The sequence below is a fragment of the Quercus suber genome, unplaced genomic scaffold (assembly GCF_002906115.3).
Source record: "Quercus suber isolate HL8 unplaced genomic scaffold, Cork oak 2.0 scaffold_701, whole genome shotgun sequence".
Classification (NCBI taxonomy): domain Eukaryota; kingdom Viridiplantae; phylum Streptophyta; class Magnoliopsida; order Fagales; family Fagaceae; genus Quercus; species Quercus suber.
The window spans coordinates 307,477-312,441 of record NW_027070142.1 but is presented as its reverse complement, the minus strand read 5'-3'; the positions used below and the strand labels follow the sequence as shown (position 1 = coordinate 312,441).

The window sequence follows — 4,965 nt, the reverse complement described above, 5'->3', positions numbered from 1 at the left end:
AAATACCCTCCGAAGGTCAAGTCAGAAATATGCTCACAACTCTAGAGTGCTAGAGAGGGTAAAATTAAGCGTACCTCGATTTGTGAGGGTATTGGGGCTTTTATAGTCGTCGAAAGTTGACCTTTTTTACTTGGAGTCGAAGTCTTTCCTTGTAGAAATCCTCTTGAGGAGTCCCAAACGTGATGGACAAGTCATATTCCTTATAAAGAAGATCTCTATCGATGCACGCAGCTTCTAGAACCCTAATTGCGCTAGGACTCTAATTACTCCTAGAATCTAGGAGGTGTGCCGCAAGTATTCCCATATAGGGATTCTGTCTGACATGTGGCCAACAAATCCGTCCTTACCAAGTCTTGCACCTAATGGGCCCGTCCATCAACATTGCTTGGACCCGTCAGCTTATTTTTCTCCTCTTCAGTTATGAAGCACGGGTGCGTTTCGGGACTCGAGTGCGGGTGCGGGTGCGGATGCGGGACTCGGCAATTAAAAAATTATTTAAAATATTTTTATTTATATTTTTAATATATTGCTAAGCATACTTTTTTATATAATAATAATAATAAAGTTTTTGACACTTGAATTATTGACAGAGGTATTAAAATAGATGAAGCTTCTCATAAATAATAAATAAATAAAAAGATGTGACTTAGCTCAAAAATAAAATAAATGATATATGTAGTAAATATTAAAATAGGTGTAGCTTCCTATTAAAAAAGAAAAAAAAAGGGTAGATGTGGCTCTCACGTGTTTGATTAGAAAGGCGTGAGAGCCACAAAGAAAAAATAAAGCTTTTTTATCTCCTGGGACAAAGAAGCAGAGCTCTTCAAAAAAGAAAAGAAAAAAAGAAACAGAACAAAACTTACTCGAACGAAGCAAAGACGAAGAAGAAGAAGAAGAAAGGGGTTAAGGAGGGCGAAGAAGAAGACGAAGAAGCAAAGAAGAAGAAGACGAAGAACAGTGAGCCGGCCGATTTCCTTTTTCCAGTATTTTCGGTTTTCGGTTTTAAGTTTTTTTTTTTTTTTTTCCTTACCGACCGATTTCCTTTTTCCGGCCGAAACACATCGATATTCGGCCGATACGGCCCGAGTAGGCTCGATTTGAGTTGCGTTGGCGCGAGTCGAGGAATCCACGTGGCAGGACGCGGCCCGTTGCGGCACGGACGCGCGGTCAGCGGCGTCCCTCCCGCGTCGCTGCGTCTCGCCGAGTCAGACGCGGGTGCGGCTCCTCTGGAGTCGTGTCTGTGCATTCTAGGCTGGTAGCTACTGGGAACATATTTAAGTAGATACTGCCAAGCCAACAAATTATAAGTAGGATAAATGCTAGACATCTACATCAACAAAGAAAAAGTCTTGAGATAGATGGAAGCATACATTAAATTCCTGTGGATTTTCCAATTTATCAATGATTGCTCTGACCAGTTTGCTTACATCAGCTTCAGGATTATAGGCATATTCCTTTATAAAGTCTCCTGTGAACACTATATAACTGATTTATTTACAAAATATTGTTAATTATATATCAGTGTATATAAGCAACAAGTTCATAATTTACAATAGAGAAGAAGATAAATAACACTCAACTAAGGTTTTTTTTTTTTTTTTTTTTTTTTGAGAAACACTCAACTAAGTTCAAATGGTATAACATCACACTATTGATCTTGGCTCAAATCAAGACCCACATTTGAGTTTCAGACTTTCAGTAGTTAAATGGGATGAACAAACCTGAATTTTTTCTTTAAAATTGGTTAGAACACTTCATAAGCCTTGACTCTGAGAAGCCTTAGGTATCATATAAGAACAGATCTCTAGCATCATATACCATGCAAATCTTTTAATCAGTATCCAAAGAATTAATATGAAAAAAAAAATTATGGATATTAATAGATTTTACTTTTTCTTCTACTATCCATCAAATAATTTCAAACAACCAGTAAGGTGGAGATTACTCAAACAAATCATAATAAATTTAGTCATATTTGTTTTCTAAAAACCTTACATTTCTTTGTTCATCCTAATTTTACATTTTTTCTAATTCTAGGGGGCTATTTGGGAAAAACAGGGTTAGTGTTTTTAACAGTTTTCTATCTATACTAACAATTGAAAAGAACTACAGGCATCATAATTCATAATTTTCAACAATGTTTAGGTAAGTCCTTAGCATTTGATAGAATATGTTTATGAAACAATTGTTAGTAATGATTTACTTAAGCATATTTCTCACATATTTCTCACTTAAAAAAAAAAAAAAAAAGAAATTATGACAATTACACACTATGATAAAGAGGTGAATTTTACCAATTAAGGAGAAAATCGATCGACAAATCTCGCAAAAGTATTCAGTATCCCAATCGCCATTTTTGAGCATGCAACGCTTTAGGATAGAGTGCAAATGGCTAATGACGTCTTCTCCATATTTGTCACTATTATTTTAAATAACTCAATTAGTAAGCACATAATATTACATGTTTTCTACTAAAGAATATTTCATTAATTTCCACTTACTTTTCTTTATGAAAATCATCGATCCCTTCATCCATAAAAAATGCACTAAGATCAGGGAGCATGTTTGGAAAAAACCCATTTAGGTCCTCCTCCACCTCCTCAAGGGTTTTCTGTAAAAAAAATTCAAATATATATTCAAATTTACGTACAAAAACAATAATAGAATTTGCAAATAATGCAATAAATCCATATAATCCATTTCCAAGAATTAAATCAAGGATGCTTGTCCTTTCATGCTAACAAATGCATTGACAAATATGATGCACTTTCAATTCTTCATGCGTTTTCCATAAATGATAGCTAACAATAACAAACACATAGTACATTTTAGGAAAATCATGAATAATGTTCCAAAATGGGTGGATAAAATAATTGAGTGCAATAATGATTCTTTTTCAAAAATCCCATTAAGAAGACACTTACCTCGAAATGCCAACCAATTTTACCTCAACCAGGCACCACCAAATCAAGCAACTCAATCACTAGGCCCATCACCAAGAATATCAAAACCTATAAACATAAGGATCAAGCCTATCAATAACAAGGCCTATCACAAAGTTTACCATCACACTTGTCTCCAAGATCGAAAAGGATCCCCTAAAATCAAACCAAGGGTACTAAAGCCTAACTTAACCATCCTAAGACAAGTACCCCTTCCCTAACAAGAACCAAACAAGCACACAAGAAATCCATTTGACCAAATAAAACCTCAAAACAATTTCAATTTCCAGCCGTAAACAATGTAGATTTATAGCATAGCATAAAAACACATCTCTTTAATATAAAGGTAGCAAGGCATATGTATTTCATTTGATACTAAACAACAAAACCCAAGCAAGACAAAGCAACTATCCAAAATTCCAAAAGATGTGCAAACTAGTTCATAACAAGCTTGTATAACAAATGTGTCTATACGAAGACAAGACATTCAAAATGGAATTTAAAACCTTAAAACCTTAACGTGACTAAAAATTATCTAAATTTTGGAGTAAAGCTTTCCTTATGAAAGGAGACAATTTTAGTGAAGGGTTCATGCCCCAATTTTCAAAGAACAACAATATGTTCGGCGATGCATTTTATCAAACACATGTTATGCAAACACAATTCAAGCTCAAAGCATAGTGAGTATTGAATACATCTAATGAGACATTCACATAATCTAAGTTCTTATAAGTTCAAATTTGATTATATGCCACTCAAAGGATTGTCATATTGATAGATTAAGAATTATTAATGTAACTTAGCACAACCAAAAACAAATGAACTAAATACCCTCCTACTTAGACTTGTACAATGGAAGACTAAATCTTAGGAGGAGTAATAAGTAGAACTGTGAATAAGTTTCTTACCAAAATCCTTAACCCAAAAGCTTCCACCACAAAATGAAAAATGAAAGCACAATGGAAGCAATGGGCAACAGGTATCTGTGAGTAACAAGAGATGAGAGAGAGGGAGGTAGTTTAGCCAACCAGCCGAAAGAGAGAGACAGGGGCTGAGAAGGGGAGGGTGAGATAACGTGTGGAGGGCGTTTTGTTAGGAACAGATTTACGAAATTAACCTCACCTAAAATTCTATAGCCAAAACCCTTTTTTTTTCCCCTATTTTTTTATTTGGAGTGTTACATCAATATTGTAATATTTTGTTTTAAAATAGAGTACAATTTCTATTTTGTATATAAAAAAATAAAATAAAATAAATGCAAAAAGTCATTGAAATAAAAATGAAATATTACAACATTAATTAACATATGATATGGCTTCTAATACATACTAGCCGCGAACCCGCGCGTTGCGCGTGATAATTATTTTTATAGTGGTTTTATTAATTTTTTTTTTTTTTTACAATTTAAACTAATCTAATAATGAGTAATGTATTTCGTAATTATATTTTTATTTATTATAGGAGCAATCATAAATGTAATATAGGAACAATCCAAAACACCAAAAAAACGTAAACTAAAAAAAATAATAAAACTTAATAATGATTAATTGAACCAATATTAGGATAAAATTTTGTTTTTGATAATCTATTAAAGTTATTTTCTTTGTAGGAGTTATAATTTTGGCCACCCAAAACATATTATCAAATAAACAATTATTAGCAAAATCTAAGAATTAAATTTCTATACATGCATTGTTATAAAATAATAATAATAATTAAAATAAAATTGCAAAAGTTAAAATTTGTCACCTATCCGATTATTTTGGTTTGGCTAACCTTTACTTTTCTTTAAATGAATGGCAGTATAGAGTACTTCTAATACAACTATTAAGAGTACTTTGTCTACCACAAAAGATTAGAAAATAAACAAAAATTAGTAAAGTCCCATAGTTTAACATCTAAATTGAGCACTATAAAAAATCATGCTATGTAACAGAATAAATACCAAATTACCCAAATCATGCTATGTAATAAAATAATATTATATTTTTATATGCTATATTTAATTCTTTAGAACGCAATA

At 32.6% G+C, this 4,965-nt stretch overlaps 1 long non-coding RNA gene across 2 annotated transcripts; it reads right to left on the bottom strand.

The window, feature by feature from the left end:
* Nucleotides 1-16: 16 nt before the first annotated feature.
* Nucleotides 17-4,028, bottom strand: LOC112032179 (uncharacterized). Of its 2 annotated transcripts, XR_010626154.1 has the most exons (6): nt 3,851-4,028; nt 2,925-3,011; nt 2,502-2,611; nt 2,295-2,419; nt 1,371-1,485; nt 17-1,285 (listed from the first exon to the last, which is right to left on the bottom strand). It is a non-coding gene; the product is annotated as an uncharacterized LOC112032179 (long non-coding RNA). The 2 variants fall into 2 exon arrangements; XR_002885061.2 differs by lacking the exons at nt 17-1,285; nt 1,371-1,485 and adding an exon at nt 1,593-1,804.
* Between the last annotated feature and the right edge of the window lie 937 nt (nt 4,029-4,965).